A 16,130-nucleotide genomic window follows, 5' to 3' on the forward strand; every position below is an offset into this window, starting at 1 on the left:
AATTTTCCAATGAGACTGTGGAAGCATTGGCGTATTCTCAGTCAAAATTTTATATATTAAAAAACTTATCATTCTGGCATTTTTTAATTGACAAAAAACTCCCAAAGCAAAAGATGCAAAGTAGTTCCTTACAGTGTGTTTGCTTTCTCTTGAGAAGGGCTCATACAGGGGCTAATAATAAGATAGTTATTACCACAAATAATATTCCTAACAATAATAGCTAATGATAATACAGCTCTGTATTAAACAGCTATATCATCTTCTAAAGGACATGAGACAGAGTCGACGCTCGCGCATCGCCCAGGAGGCCGGCAGCGCCTGCTCCGAGGCGACAGCTCCACGCACAGTTCACCTTCCCTGTGCTCACAGCCGCAGTCTGCACCGGTGGTGCTTGGAGTAAGATTAAAAAATAAAAACACTAGTGACTGATGAGGATTTGTACTTCTGGACCTTCAGCATGGCTTACATCTTCTTTCCAAGCATCTTTTTTTTTTCATTTTTTTAAATCTTTTCTTCTTTTTTAATACAAAGAGTCCATCAGTTCAGTTCAGTTGCTCAGTCGTGTCCGACTCTTCTGACCCCATGAATCGCAGCACGCCAGGCCTCCCTGTCCATCACCAACTCCCGGAGTTCACTCAAACTCATGTCCATAGGGTCGGTGATGCCATCCAGCCATCTCATCCTCTGTCATCCCCTTCTCCTCCTGCCCCCAATCCCTCCCAGCATCAGAGTCTTTTCCAATGAGTCAGCTCTTCACATGAGGTGGCCAAAGTATTGGAGTTTCAGCTTTAGCATCAGGCCTTCCAATGAACACCCAGGACTGATTTCCTTTAGGATGGACTGGCTGGATCTCCTTGGAGCCCAAGGGACTCTCAAGAGTCTTCTCCAACACCACAGTTCAAAAGCATCAATTCCTCAGCACTCAGCTTTCTTCACAGTCCAACTCTCACATCCATACATGACCACAGGAAAAACCACAGCCTTGACTAGACAGACCTTTCTTGGCAAAATAATGTCTCTGCTTTTGAATATGCTATCTAGGTTGGTCATAACTTTCCTTCCAAGGAGTAAGCGTCTTTTAATTTCATGGCTGCAATCACCATCTGCAGTGATTTTGGAGCCCAAAAAAATAAAGTCTGACACTGTTTCCACTGTTTCCCCATCTATTTCCCATGAAGTGATGGGACCGGATGCCATGACCTTCGTTTTCTGAATGTTGAGCTTTAAGCCAACTTTTTCTCTCTCCTCTTTCACTTTCATCAAGAGGCTTTTTAGTTCCTCTTCACTTTCTGCCATAAGGGTGGTATCATCTGCATATCTGAGGTTATTGATATTTCTCCTGGCAATCTTGATTCCAGCTTGTGCTTCTTCCAGCCCAGCGTTTCTCATGATGTACTCTGCATATAAGTTAAATAAGCAGGGTGACAATATACAGCCTTGACGTACTCCTTTTCCTATTTGGAACCAGTCTGTTGTTCCATGTCCAGTTCTAACTGTTACTTCCTGACCTGCATATAGGTTTCTCAAGAGGCAGGTCAGGTGGTCTGGTATGCCCGTCTCTTTCAGAATTTTCCACAGTTTCTTGTGATCCACACAGTCAAAGGCTTTGGCATAGTCAATAAAGTAGAAATAGATGTTTTTCTGGAATTCTCTTGCTTTTTCCATGATCCAGCAGATGTTGGCAATTTGATCTCTGATTCCTCTGCCTTTTCTAAAACCAGCTTGAACATCTGGAAGTTCATGGTTCACATATTGCTGAAGCCTGGCTTAGAGAATTTTGAGCATTACTTTACTAGCGTGTGAGATGAGTGCAATTGTGCGGTAGTTTGAGCATTCTTTGGCATTGCCTTTCTTTGGGACTGCAATGAAAACTGACCTTTTCCAGTCCTGTGGCCACTGCTGAGTTTTCCAAATTTGCTGGCATATTGAATGCAGCAGTTTCACAGCATCATCTTTCAGGATTTGAAATAGCTCAACTGGAATTCCATCACCTCCACTAGCTTTGTTTGTAGTGATGCTTTCTAAGGCCCACTTGACTTCACATTCCAGGATGTCTGGCTCTAGGTGAGTGATCACACCATCGTGATTATCTGGGTCATGAACCTCCATATCCTGTCCCAAATACTAGGTCAAGAGGAGAGCAGGAATTCACCCAGGCTTCTCAGGAACCACGGTAGTCTATGCTGGGTAAAACTGGCCCACACGTGAACATCTTAGAGTTTTACACTAGCTCTTTATCAATTTCTCAGTATATAATATACCTTTGGGCAAACTGTAATATTGCCCAGAAGTTTCATTTTTATACACAAATATTAAAAAAGATGAGTAGCCCCCATAGAATACGAAGGATTGAATAAAACAATGCTTATCAATGTAAGTCCCCATGTATCTGTTATGATGAGTAAACTTTGTATCCCAAATCTATGTGCGCTGGATATGGGACCTTAGTGGGACCACCAGGGATTGAACCTGGGCCCCTGCACTAGGAGTGTGGAGTCTTTAACCACTGGACCACCAGATACATCCCTCAAATCTAAATGTATTAAAGTGCTTTCATTATGACTACTCCCAATACTAATTAAAATTATGATAAGCTATAATTAATAGTTACGTGGCTGAGTGCTAACCATGTTCCAGGCAATGATCTTAGAAGTTTAGATACACAAGTCTCATCTGATCACAATAAAAGTATCCTCATTTTTCAAAGGAGAGAACTAAAACTCAGAAATATCAAATGGCTTCCTTAGGGTCACAGAACAACAAATATAGTGACAGGATACTAACCTCTGGGGCCCATGCTCTTAAACATTAAGCTCTCCTGCCTTCAAATTTAAACCAGGAAGTGAAGGAATGTGCATTAACCACTTTGTTGCTGCTGTTGTTCAGTTGCTAAGTTGTTTCAGACTCCTTGTTACCCCATAGACTGCAGCACCCCCAGGCTTCCCTGTCCTTCACTATCTCCCAGAGTTTGCTCAAACTCAAGTCCTTTGAGTCGGTGATGCCATCCAACCATCTCATGCTCTTTCACCTCCTTCTCCTCCTGCTCCCAATCTTTCCCAGCACTAGGGTCTTTTCCATTAAGTCAGCTTTTTGCATCAGGTGGCCAAAGTAACTGGAGCTTCAGCTTCAGCATCAGTCCTTCCACTGAATATTCAGGGTTGATTTCCTTTAGGACTGACTGGTTTGATCTCCTTGCTGTTCAAGGTACTCTAAAGAGTCTTCTCCAGCATCACAATTCAAAAGCATCATTTCTTTGGTGTATTAATCACTCCAAGATCACAGTATAAATTACTGAAAGTTTGCATAGTAAGTTGCTCAGGTTTATTTGTTCAGAAGTATTTGTTGAACACTTATTATGTGCCGGCTAGTCTACTAGATACTTGGAAGAACGCAGGAAGATGGGATCCTTGGCCTGGAGGCTGCTGGCCTGTGTGGGAATCACCCAAAGGTCAGCAGGAGCCTGGGAGTCACAGCTGAGGACTGAAAGTGAAGGAGAGAAGGTGAGGTGGGGAGTGTGTGCTTGCCAATGGGTGGGCAGCATGATTCAGGGAGTGACTCCAGGCAGAAGAGGAGTCTCTCAGCGTGGCTTCCACCTACAAGCCTGGGTCTTCTCAACAGATAGGGCTTTTCCAATCACTTCCTAACTTAGGTGCTCTATCTCCAGTCTTTCCCTTGCTTCCACCAAGCCCTTGAATCTACCTTGCTGACTGCCATGGATAAATCTTCCTAACATGCAACTGTACACATTCTTAAGTTTGAAAATTCTTAAAGGCTCCCCCAGATCAGACCTAACTCCTCCAATGTGATAGTCCAAGGTCCTTCATTAAATCTTCCATTCTTCATTGAGCGTGGGGCTGATGGATGTCTGTTTTCAGAGCACATGTCTAGAAATTGTGAACAAGTTATAGTTCAGGAAATAATAAAATGCCATGGGAAATTCCACATAAAATTATTTGCATAGTGAGAACTTTTAAAACATCATTTATAAGCAGGGAAATTTCTAACAGATCTTTCACTAAAATTAAATAATAGAATGAGAAAACAACCCTATAAAGAAACCGAACAGATTGTCTAAGACCAAACTTGTCCTGCAGTTCCAGGAAGTCTCTCTAATCCTGAGATGTGTACTACGTGGGGTGCAGAATATTGTTTATATCTCAGTTGTAACAGCTCTTAAAAGCTAAAAATAGGGGCCTCTATGTGGAATGAAAAAGAAAGTTTATAATATCCACGCAACTGAAGGCTGGCTCTCAGTGAACTAGGAAATCTTTCAGAGGTGAAGAAAACAAAATAATAATTTTTAAACATCATCCAACTTTACATTTCCTATTTGCAAACTAGGGTTCCTGGGGATACCCAACTTTGTCAAGGCTTACGACTCCCCCACCTCGCTGCTGATTCTTAAAGAATACTGTAAAAAGAGTCTGGATTTTTTTGCACATGGTTAGAGAAGACTCCGGAGAAGGCAATGGCACCCCAGTCCAGTCCTCTTGCCTGGAAAATCCCATGGACGGAGGAGCCTGGTAGGCTGCAGTCCATGGGGTCACTAAGAGTCGGACACAACTGAGCGACTTCACTTTCACTTTTCACTTTCCTGCACTGGAGAAGGAAATGGCAACCCACTCCAGTGTTCTTGCCTGGAGAATCCCAGGGGCGGGGGAGCCTGGTGGGCTGACGTCTATGGGGTCGCACAGAGTCAGACACGACTGAAGCAACTTAGCAGCAGCAGCAGAGAAGACTCTGGAAAGAAGTTAGGAAGGACAACTCACAGTTCTTCACAGTATCTTGAGCCCTTAATACCTCACTCCCCATTCAAAGCTGAGGCCCTGGGACTTCCCTGGTGGTCCAGTGGCTAAGATTCCGAGCTCCCAATGCAGGGGGCCTCTTTCAGACAGACCCTGATCAGAGAACTAGATCCCACATGTCACAACTCAAGAGTTCACATGCCTCAACTAAAAGAGCCTGTGGACCACAACTAATAGTCAAATTAATAAGTAAATATTAGCTGAGGCCCATAAAGGCACCAGTGGTTCTTCCTGGCAGTTGGAGACACTGCTGGGGGCTCCATTTCCTGACTTCCACCTTGAACCAGCTTGTCCAGCTCCCTGGTGCTCTGAACCTACCTTCTTTCCCTCCAGTTCTTCACCTAGAGTACCATCTTGACTTGACTGACCATGGCCTCTGAGTTTGGTTTTATCCCTTAATCCTATTTCATGGTTTGGCTCTAGCACCTCGGCCCTGGCTGGGCCACCCTCAGCTCACTTCTCCAGAAGGAAGCCTGGGCTGGGGATGCTGTGCCAGCTGCATGTCCAGGCCATGAGGAGGTTTCATCACAGGCAATGGAGAGTGGCAGGTGTCCTCATTTTATCTGCAAGCACATCTGTCTACTCCAAATGGCCAATGGCGCATTAACAGTGAAGTTTTATTTTTGTTGCTCGTTGTTTCATATGTATTTAGCTAGCATTATTGAAAAATGGGCTTCCCTGGTGGCTCAGAGAGTAAAAAATCTGCCTGCAATGTGGGAAACCCTGGTTTGATCGCTGAGTCGGGAAGATCTCTTGGAGAAGGGAATGGCTACCCACTCCAGTATTCTTGCCTGGAGAATTCCATGGACAGAGGAGCCTGGAGGGCTACAGTCCATGGGGTCGCAAAGTGTTAGACATAACTGAGTGACTAACGCTTTCACTTTTCACTTTCACTGAAAAATCATGGGCAAAAGCTTTGTTTCTCAGATGGCCATAGAATTCTTCAAATTATATACACACATACACATTACATTCATATCCTTTTGTTCTGAAACAGACCAACTGCCAACAGGAATATTAGGGAGAGTTTAATCTTTAGAGGAAATCAGGTGAATGTGGAAAGAGTTGACTGGTAAAACTTAAGAGAAAATGTGTGACTATTAGGAATATCTACTGTAGTCAAAAAGCTAAAAAAAGAAAAAAAAAAAAAAAAAGCTTTTTAGATAATACCAGATACATTATGTGACTTCACAAAAACAATCTGAATGTGGGCATTAATTGCTTTCACTAAAATGTTCAATTTTATTCTGTAAACACCCAAAGACCATCTAGGAAATTGAGGCCAACACACATACACACAAAACTGTATCTTCCTGATTACTGTCGAATCCTAAACCTATTGTAGAATGAGATGCAGGGCGGCCTCTCCAGACTTCCAGCGGCAGTGTACCATCTATAAAAAGCAATATCCTTTAAGCAGGACTATACTTCAATCCTTTCCATAATCTGACTGCGGGTGTGAGAGAGAGAGAAGAGGAGGGGGGAGAAACAGTGACGGGGCAAGATTACAGTTGATTTAAGATGAAAACAATGGATTACCTACTCAATGTTCCTCCTTCCACTCTGTTCAAAACTTACCTAGCTTCACACTCACAGGCTGATTGTGTGTGGGGGGTTAGTTGCCACTGTCAGCACTATTATATTCTGGCAGGGCAATGATTTCTGACAAACCCTGAATCCAAAAGCTTCCAATAAAACCTCCCAACGCAACTTGCTTCTCTGCTTGTTTTGGGGTCTATATGAAGGTCGTTTAGCTTAGGTTGGAAACCCTCCAAGCAGAATTCTGACACGTCTTCTGCATGCAGACCCTCAGTTGGGGCCCAGGACATTGAGATGCCGCTCCCACACGCTCTGCCACTCTCAAGGGTGAGACGCACAGCCTTCCAACAAGACCTCCCAAGTATAGGCAGCATCGTGTGACAAACAGGAAAACCACCGCAGAACAGCCCTGAAGATCACCAAGAACATCCTTAAAGTCAGCAGCTCATTTTAAATTTTGTTAATCTAGGTGACTTTGGAGTCTGGTGGCTTTGGGGGACAGTGGAAATTTTCACATTAATGGTGTGAATTCTGTACTGTATTTTGACACCTGCTACATCTGATTCAAATGCAAAAAAAAAAGAGTCTGCATAATGAAAAGCCATTCATTTTTCCGTTTCCTGTCTCAGCAGGAATAGAAAGCAATTCCAAGCCACTCTGCAAACATATCCAAGGTTAAAGATTTTGGAGGGAGGAGCCTGCCAGCATCTCATGCCCTGAATCACTGAAGCATTTCAGTAGACTAACTGATTCAAAATAATAACTGAAGAAAGAAGGAAGAAAAACCCTGTGAGATTTGCAAAAGTTCTGGTGCAGAACAGGTTCTTTCTAGAACCATCTCAAGAGTGGCTGGTCACGTTGGACTCCATCTCTAGGGTTTGCTCCTAGATGCACCACGTTGCCCCTTGGATTCGTTGAGGGTCAGACAGCTCAGAGCCACCCTGGAGTGGTCAGTCAACACTCGGCCCAGGCTGGGGTCTCAGCTTGACGGGCAAGAGTTCTCTGGGTGACAATCTATTTATCTCCACCCCCTAGACTATTCTCAAATGTCCATCCCTTCTTCCCTTAATCCCCACTGCTATCACTCTACATGTGGCCTTGTCAACCGCTGCCTAGAGAACGCCCCGGAGCCCATCATCACCCAGGCCTCCCGTCCCGAGTTCCTTGGAGCAGGAGCCCTGGATACGGAGGTCTCTTCTCTCTTCTCATCCTCAGCTCCTCCACATGAAGCCCGCAGTAAATCCCTCCCCAGACATATCTTGGAAATGATTAATATCTCAGATTAACCGAATGGGCTCAAATATAAAAATATTTTTAAAAAACAGTAGGGTCGTTAAAGAGTGACAGATTTAAGCGCCATCTGGGCTCGCTGGTCAGGGTGGCGCGAATTCCATCAAACGGCTGAATGGTGCATGATCTGGGAATCCCATCTGTTTTATCTAACATGAATCAGTCCAATGGTTTGGCCATTTTGATGTTAGAGTTGTTTAAAGAAAACCCCAGACATATAATAATAATCAATAGTTTTTCCCCCCTCTAAACTTCTAGAAGCAAATTACATGCTTGGTTATCACAATTAATATAAGAAATAAAGCTTAATTTGATTCTAAGAACAGCCCTGGTTTTTTTTGTCCATAAAATGATTATTTCCCCAATTTTTTTTTTTTTTAATCTTTGGGACCATATGTGGAGACTTTTCTTAGGGTTAACATATGAAGTTTTTAAAAAGTTTAATTTTTTTCACGGAAAACTATATTAATAAGATTTAGGATCTTACCGAATAGCAAATTTTGAGGTCTTCTTTCTCATTTTAATTCTTCCTTCTCTGCTCCCCTCAAAGAAAATATTTTTAATGAAAATAACCTGAAAGTACTATAACGAAAAAGTAGTCAAGAATATCACTTAGACAATTTTTTCTTAAGAAATATGTATTTCTTTTTTTAACAAGTAACGTCTTTGCCTAGTTTTTATAAATTGCTTTTAACCTTGCACTTCGGATTGCTTGCCTGTCTTGCTGTGCTATAACAGTTCTTAGAAACACTAATCAGATTTTCCTGCCCAATAACATAGTTCTGTTTCTGAACAGTAGCAATAAACGTCTCAAAACAAATATTCTGAATACCTAGTCTTTAACAAGCAGGGGAAAATATCGAGAGTAAATATATTTTGTCTGTTTTGAGATCTCATAAGAAAGAAATTACAGTCAACTACAAATCAGACTATCCTTTAATGGGAAAACACTATTCTGCTATGATATTGTGATTATAATTTTTATCTTTAAAAATATGAGGGATACTTTGACTATTTTTTATATTTTAGTATTGTGCTATAATATAGCATGCTATGATATAGATGTGAAACACATGAAAACAAAGCAATCATCCAACAAAAATTCAGATAGCTGTGCATTCAAAGAGGCACTGCACATTATCACATGATTTTATTCCTGTTTTTGTCATCTTTTGTAGCTACTATGTGAAACCAAAATAAATTCTTCAGTCCTAGATTTGTAGTTTTTAGCCATTTTACATACCAAATATATTTCCTAAAGCACAGAATCCTCTGGAAATATAATGCTGGAACTACATGGTATGTTACATGTGTGTGCATTTATTGATTCCTTGTCTATAAAACCAGGATAATAATATCTTCCGGTCAAACTCTTTCAAAAATTATGTGCAATCATATTTGTAAAAATTCTAAAGTGCTGTGCAAATGTAAGGTATCATTAGTAATCATAACAGTAATTCCATATTCTTATCAAACAAAACTACAGAAAAATAAAACATCCTTTCTCTAAATCTCCCTTATGATTAAATAAAGAAGCACATTTATATAAACTTTTTTTTTATATAAACTCTTTCTAAAGCAGCATTTCACAACTGGCTTCAAAGTATTCAGGGAATTCCAAAGATTCAGAGAAAAAAATTTCTACAAATGACATATTTTGAAATGCAGAAGTGAACAGTCAAATTATTATAAACTTTATTTGTATCCTTTACTTTCCTAAAAGCTGCTGTGGCCAGTTCAGAATTCTAAAAAGCATATGAAAACTTCCGGCTGAGAGTACTAGTCCAGAACTCAAACAGGATTTATGTTGCTAATCATCAGTGAGCGAGAGTTATTTAGATGAAGGCAAGTGCTGGGACCACAGACCTTTTCTCCTTTTCCTTCAAATTTATAAAATCACAAAAAGAGGAGAGACTTTTTGGAGGATAAATGCTATGTACAAAGTCTTTATGGAGAAAAGCCCTGGTTATTAAAATATCATCATTTTTGCAGTTCTATTCCTCTCTGCCTCACCGGAAACAAAAGAAATGGGTCCCAGTATCAGCCCCAGGGTATTCTTCCCCTCCCTCCATTGGGGCCAAGCCTGCCGTGCTCCTGGAATAGCAGGAGCCAACCAGATCCAGCCAAACCCAGCTTTCCTGATGTTGGAACAGCTCAGGTTGTCCCCGTGAGATGCCAGCTGGCTTCTGCACAAAGGTGTCAAGCTTTGTATGTCGATAATCCCTTTGGCTTTCTCAGCGTTCCCAAGTCATGCAGACACACACTGGATACTTGAATCAGGTGGTCACAGTACTGACGTCTGGTCCCCATGACTGTGAGGTACCCACATCCCTCGGCATATCCCCAACTCCAGGGCCTGGGGCACTCACTCAGCGGGCATGCCCCAAAAGAGCTCAGCTATACTTGGCCGTGAGCTGGTCCTGCTACCCAGCTGCAGGGTGTTAGGACACACGAGGCCATGGGCTGGGGGGTGGACAACAGCAAGTGCTTCGGGTAAAAATTACAGCAGTTACAGCTGTGGGAGAACTACCACAGTGATGTTCTTCCTTGGCCAGGTGAAAGGACCTTAGTGAGGCAGTGTGCACTCAAAGATGCCCACCAGAAAATGTTATTATTGATATTTATACCAGCACATGTGGCTGGTATCACACAAAGCCCTGCCTGCTCCAGTTTCACAGACATACAACTTGTTTGCTCCAGTTCAATTGAAGGATGCCATTTCTAGGGTTTATAAAGTATAAGAAAATATTCCCCTTGGGGATCGGCTATGTAGCACAATGTGAGCTAAGAGAAGTGATAAGCTAGTACTGCCCTGTTTTCTTCTAGCATATTCCTTGACAAAATAATCATTTTGAAACCACAGGTCATTTAAATGTATCTCACTCTCCATATCTGGGTGTATCAGTGATTTTATTTAACTGTGGTTTAAAGAAAATGCTCAGTGTCCTGAATCCAGCCTGAGATGCTTTTTTTTTTGTACCCACATGGACTGTCTTAGATCTCAGCACTGTATTTTGAGCGACTGAACAGTGGCCTGTTTAAAAGTAATGTAAACAAAAACCCCACATTACAAGAAAGAACAATACCAGTAAACGAATAAGTGGTTGAGTGACCTAAAAAATACTTCTCAATAAGATCTCATCCCTTACCAAAACCAGTGAAGTGTGCCATGAGATTAGGAAATATTTTATAAATGTGCTGCATTTCATAGGTTATCAAGTCAGATGGTGGCAAAAGATAAAATGGTATGACTCATTTGTCAGGTTATCCCATAAATCTGTACTTTTAAATGAGACAATTTGTTAAATTAGCAATATGAATGAAAAATCAGCCTTCTCCTAAAAAAAAAAAATCTTTATTTTCTATTCATTATGATCACTGCCTAATATTTTAAACACTTAGAAAGTATAAATCTATTTTTCAAAGAATAATTTCAACAAAATAGGATGAATGGCTTAACATCAGTAGCTAATGATTCTCGATGAAAGCAGCTATGGGCAAGAGACCCTGGAAGAGATTTAGAATGCACTTTGGCTCAAGATAATTGATGAAACTCTATTCCCCTATAAGAAAAACTGTTAGTAGTTGGATCAGACTTTTAAAAATGATGTTGAGTGCTAACATCTAGTCCAATTATTAAACACACACACACACACACACACACACACACAACACAATTAAACCTGTGCGAAGTATTTTAAATAATCCCAAACATCCAAAACTTCTGTGGCTTTGGTAAAAGGATCGTAAAGTACGCGACAACCAGAGCAAACCTCTTTAAAGCGACAAAATAGCAAGGAAAGGTCAGGGAGCCAAGCAGGTCAACAAAGTCCTTCTTCCCCGTTTGGGGTCATTCTTCCCTCCAGCACTGATTGGTCTCCCCGTAAATTCCACATTAGCTCCTCCCTTCAACGGTAGCAGGAACACTTGAACTGCCTTCTCTCTCCACAAAAGTTTAGTTTGCTGATTGGGCGTGAAACAAAGGGAAGACAGCAGGGGTACAGTTTATAAGGGGGCAGGAGAGGTTGACAGGCTATTGTGCTCTGGAGGCATCCACAAGCTGTTAATTCTATTTTAACATCGTTAATAAGACTGTTAACACATCAGACTTTGTTTAGAGACCTTGAAAACATCAACAAACTATTAAATGAACCACCTGAAATAAAATAGTATCTACTTCGGAAGTATCAAAATCATATTTTCTTAAAAAGGAAAAACCAAAAACCCTTGAGATGAAAAGACTAAAGAAGGGAAACAGGAAATTTATTTCTGTAAAATGTGTGTAAAGACCCTGCATTCTTAGGTTTAATACTCTTGAAACATTCTTTTTTATTTTGGTATCATCTTCCATCTATGGATTTTGCAAATAAGGAAGTTAGATCAAAACACAACCATTTCCTTGTCCTTATGCAAAAAGGGATTTAAAATACTGGTGTAACTAAATATTTTAAATGAATAGTCTTTCAGATTAACAGCAGTTAACTTTGCAATAGAATAGAAAAGTGTTTTTATCTCATTCTTTAAAAAATTAGGAAAACACCTCATTATATTTATAAGGGCAATTTTTGTGTAATTTCATGTTCAACTAAAAAACTGTTGAGTCATTTCAGTAAGAGTGAAAAGCTCCAATTCATGACTTAAGGAAAATAACATTCTCTAAAAACTATTTTAATTTTTTCTCTTTTTCTTCACTTATCTTAATTTTAGGAATTAAGACTGTTCAAAGTGAAAAGTACTATGCTTAAAATCAAGGAGACTAAATAAGCAGTAATCTATATTCAAAAATAAATGTGAAGAAAATATTTTCATTAGAATTTGTTGGTTTAAATTTATTTTTAGGGTCAAACTTTTTTCAATTAAAATAGCATATTTCTTATAGAATAGTCTAACCACTAAAATTACTATAACTGACATTTAACTATCTTTTCATTCAAAGCAAAACAGTGCCAAATATATAGGAAATAATGTGATTCTTAAAACAATTTTTAGGCACTGTATATATCTGAAATCTAGTGACAGAAAAAAATTTATATATGGCAAAACCAATACAATATTGTAAAGTTAAAAAAAAATTTAAAGCATTCTGGATGTGACAAAGTATTGATTTTTCCAACACTCTGTAGTACAAAATATGTAGAATTTTAAATATCCGTGCCTGTGATTTAAAAGAACCATTATTTCATACTCTTGCCAGCATGGGAGAGAAAAATCAAAAAGCATGAGAAATTATGGTAGTGTCATATTATGGAGAAGCGATAGACAGTTTTTGGAAGAGAGCAGAGAATCCTCGGGAATATTTAAGTATTTTGATTCCTTTAAGCACTGCTGTTTGTTTGTGGGCTTGGGTAGGGGAAGCCAGTGGAGGAAAACAGGGAGAGAAAATTCACAAAACAAGGACATCAATACGAGAACACAGACGTGCAAACTTCTGGGCAAATGCTGAGGCAACTCCAAATGCACCTTCGTACGTAGGAGAGAGTGCTCTCAACAGGTCAAGGGACCCGTGTGCAGAGGCTGCTGTGTGCAAGGCGTGGCGACTTCGGGTAGCACAGTCTGGGAAAGCATCGGTCACCACACGTTCTGAAAAGTGGAAATCAAGGCCGCAGTCCTGAATGATGACCGGCGGAGGGATCACATTTGGCTGCCACTGTTCAACCGCCTTGCCCATATAAAACGCCCGCTTCTTCCTCCAGCTTCCTGCAATCTTTCATGTTTCAGACACACATATTTCCACCCAAGTGTTTCAGTTGCCATAACAACTTCATAAATTTGTTCTCAGATGTCCCTTTTAATCACATCATTTACAAAAAGCTGGATGGGTCAGGACACTGCCTCAATTTATTCCGTTCACACCTGGCTCCTGAGAAGTCTTGTTACTTGTTCCTTTTCTCTAAGAAGCTCAAACACCTGAAAATAATGTCACTATTCCGCTCCCAGGCAGAATTTTTTGGTTTTTTTAAATCAGTTTGTGTGTGGCTTTATCAAGCTTTTAAAACCCAGGCAACATAACTCCCAGGAACCTTCCTCTGCCTCGTGGAAGTACTGGACCGTGCTGCCCGCGCAGTGGTATACGCACAGAAAGGCTGCTTGATTTCCAGATATCAATTATTTATGCCACTAATAGGTTTTTGATAGAATCCTAGCCATTTTAATCAGCTTATGGTGACTATTACTACCTGGTACCTTTAAAATATTATCTACCTTAGGATGGGAAAATACAACTATGCTAATTTATAACAGTTCCAATGGCAGGCATTCATTTTTAAAATACTTGGGGATATTTTCGGGTTTTGTTCCAATAAAGAATAAGGCATAATATCTCTGGCACCATTAAATGAATGACTTTTGCCAACACCAACAACCAAACAATGGACGACAAGATGCCACCAACAAACAGAGAGTTGGGGCCGGGGTGAGCGGGTGTGTGCATACGTGTGGTGTCAAAAAATTCGGCTGGGCTTTTTGCATATGCAGAGAAACCGAAGGCACTTCTGAAATGCAGCGAAGAACACAAAAGGCCCTGAAGTGGTGTTGAGGGCCACAGTTTGCTATTAGACACCGCAGATGGAAACGTGAAAGTCCACTCGCGTTAACTTTAGAATGTGCAAGCGTAAAGTAAAATCGAGAGTAAGAGAGAAGTTAGGGCTATTTGTCGGTTCTAGAGTTTTAGTTTTAATTGCACTCTTGGTTGGTTAGAACAGAAATACAGAAATTTAAACTTAGAGGAATGAGCTGGAGGGGGAAAATACTGTTTATAACCCCATCTGTCGAAAATTAAAACGCAGGGTGTACGGTATGCAACTCAGGACCAACAAAAACAAGTAAATATTGGTTATATTTAGGAAAGAGCGTAAGAACAGATGTTATATAAAAAGTTAGACCTTTTACTTCAAAAAATACTACACATGACAAGTTCTTTGCCACTAGAAAAAAAAAACCCTCTTTTAATTATGTAACGAGTGAGAAGGTAGGATTCTTTACCTTTGAATACTAAATGAGGAAACAGCAGCATCAAACGCAGGCTTGATCTGTTCTGCCTGAAAATTTAATAGGCTTGGCAAGTCCTGTAGGAGAGCCTCTCCAGTCGCAAAAAAGAGGCTCTAGTGACACCCACAGTCCTGGGAGCAAAATGCAGCTGTGAAGGAGGGGCTGGGGCTGGGGGAGGGCTTTTTTTGTTCATTTGGGGGCTTTGGGTTTGTTTGTTTTTTCTTTGCTCAGAACGGCAAAGCCTCCCGCCATAAGCCTAAGCAGGCTCTGCCGGGTGCTCCCACCCCTTCAGCCGGCTTCTGCCCGCTCTGCCCGCTTCTCTGCGCGGCCACCGCCCCGCTGCCAGTCGGAGGGGGAAGCCTGCAGCTACAAGAGGGCCTGGTTGGGAGACCCGGCCACCCCAGGCCCGCGGTTTCAAAGGGCAGAGAGTTGAAAGGAGGGGAGGACCGCTAGAGGGGCCGGGATGCCGAGGGAAGACATCAATTCAGCATTCCTCAGTGGCTTCAGATCTTCACCCTTGTTTTCTTTTCCCCTCTTCCCTCCTGGAAGGGTGAGGCGGGAACCAGCACTTCAAAGGGAAAACTTTCCCGGGGCTTGCGTGGAAGGATGTTCGCTCTTGCTCTTCCCACCGGTGTGATTAACACCAGAGGTTGTTATTATTTTTGACAAAAAAATGATCTCGCTTAAAGAAGACCACCTTTCATCTCCTGAGCCGCTTGTTGATGAAGCTGTTGGTGTTAAGACAGGGTGGGGAGGGTGACAGCCCAAGAAGCCGGGCCCCTTTCAGAAAAATGGAAGGGACACTTCTGCAGGGCAGGGGCAGGCAGCGGCCTTCTGCTGGCCCGGCCAACTCTCATCCTCGTCTTTTGTCCTCCACCCCTCTGCACCCCACTCCTGTGGCAGGGCCGACGGGGGGCCAGAGCTTTAACGGAAAGGGGAGGGACGGAAAAAGATTGCCAATTCAATAGTAGGAAACCAACCGTATGGGGCAGGATAAGGCGGGCGCACAGGCTTGGGCTCCGCGTCTGGGGCTGAGAGGAAACATGGAGGCTCAAGGCAAGTGCCTCCTAATGAAACAAATTTGGCTTAGTTACTGGGAAACGCTGATAAAGAAACTAGCTGAAGACTACTATTTAAAGATGAAGGAAAGCAGAGCTGCTTAAAGCACTCCATAACAAATCTTAATTGCTCAAAACAAAGCAGTTGAGTTTCAAGAGCGCTTAAGAGGCCTTTCAGCTGTAACTTGCAGCACAAAGCCCATGCAATATTATCTTAAAAAAAAAAAAAAAAGATTTTCAGGATCAAGGATGGAACCTTTTTTGAAGGGTTTAATTTTTTTCTATCCCGCCACCCTCCCGCAATTAAATTAAGATTTAGATAACAGTTACTACAATTTAACTACAAGTCTTTTACTGCCTTTTTAAAAGCAAATCTAAGGGAATGAGACCCACATGCCTTCATTTCAAAAAGGCTCAAAATGTGAATTTAAAAGAATAAAACATTCCTGAA

At 41.4% G+C, this 16,130-nt stretch overlaps 1 protein-coding gene and 1 long non-coding RNA gene across 7 annotated transcripts in view; both read right to left on the minus strand.

The window, feature by feature from the left end:
• The window catches only part of CLYBL (citramalyl-CoA lyase), a 233,515-nt gene that overhangs the window by 177,747 nt on the left and 39,638 nt on the right, over positions 1-16,130 (minus strand). The gene's annotated exons all lie outside the window — the stretch shown is intronic.
• LOC123328955 overlaps positions 8,018-16,130 on the minus strand; it is a 10,408-nt gene continuing 2,295 nt past the window's right edge. Inside the window, exon 2 of the long non-coding RNA XR_006543989.2 lies at positions 8,018-16,130. This exon is cut by the window's right edge and continues 437 nt beyond it. This is a non-coding gene — a long non-coding RNA (uncharacterized LOC123328955).

This window comes from Bubalus bubalis, chromosome 13 (genome assembly GCF_019923935.1).
Source record: "Bubalus bubalis isolate 160015118507 breed Murrah chromosome 13, NDDB_SH_1, whole genome shotgun sequence".
NCBI classification, from domain to species: Eukaryota; Metazoa; Chordata; class Mammalia; order Artiodactyla; family Bovidae; genus Bubalus; species Bubalus bubalis.